At 70.8% G+C, this 404-nt stretch overlaps 1 protein-coding gene across 1 annotated transcript in view; it reads left to right on the top strand.

Moving 5' to 3' along the window:
- KCNQ1 (potassium voltage-gated channel subfamily Q member 1) overlaps positions 1-404 on the top strand; it is a 318572-nt gene that overhangs the window by 148970 nt on the left and 169198 nt on the right. The window lies entirely within an intron of this gene.

A 404-nucleotide genomic window follows, 5' to 3' on the forward strand; every position in this document is an offset into this window, starting at 1 on the left:
GCCATCACGGCATCGCCAGGCCAGTCCCCAGGGCCCGGCCGTGGTGGATTCCCTTGCGACGATGACTCAGTGCTCCCGGCAGGGGCACCAGCCGTGACCGCGCTGGTGGGGTCAGTGGGGCACTCGGGCGCTGTCTGGCCGCCGCCCCGCTGGGGGCTCCCCCGAGGAGCCCTCCTGGGTTGGGATGTGTGCGCTCCCCTCAGCCCTTCGCAGAGTCGCCTGCTGACACGGTTTCCTCCCCATGGACATTTCTCCGGAGGGTGTGTCCCTTCTGTGGGGGTCCCGAGGTCGTCGTGAGCCGTGTGCGCCGCTGTCAGAGCGAGGCCCTCGGCCTGCTGCCTGCGCCTGGCAGGGGACTGAGGAAGCTGGGGCCACATCGCGGGGCCTCCTCGCTGCTCACTTGG

This window comes from Crocuta crocuta, unplaced genomic scaffold (assembly GCF_008692635.1).
Source record: "Crocuta crocuta isolate KB4526 unplaced genomic scaffold, BGI_CrCroc_1.0 scaffold653, whole genome shotgun sequence".
NCBI classification, from domain to species: Eukaryota; Metazoa; Chordata; class Mammalia; order Carnivora; family Hyaenidae; genus Crocuta; species Crocuta crocuta.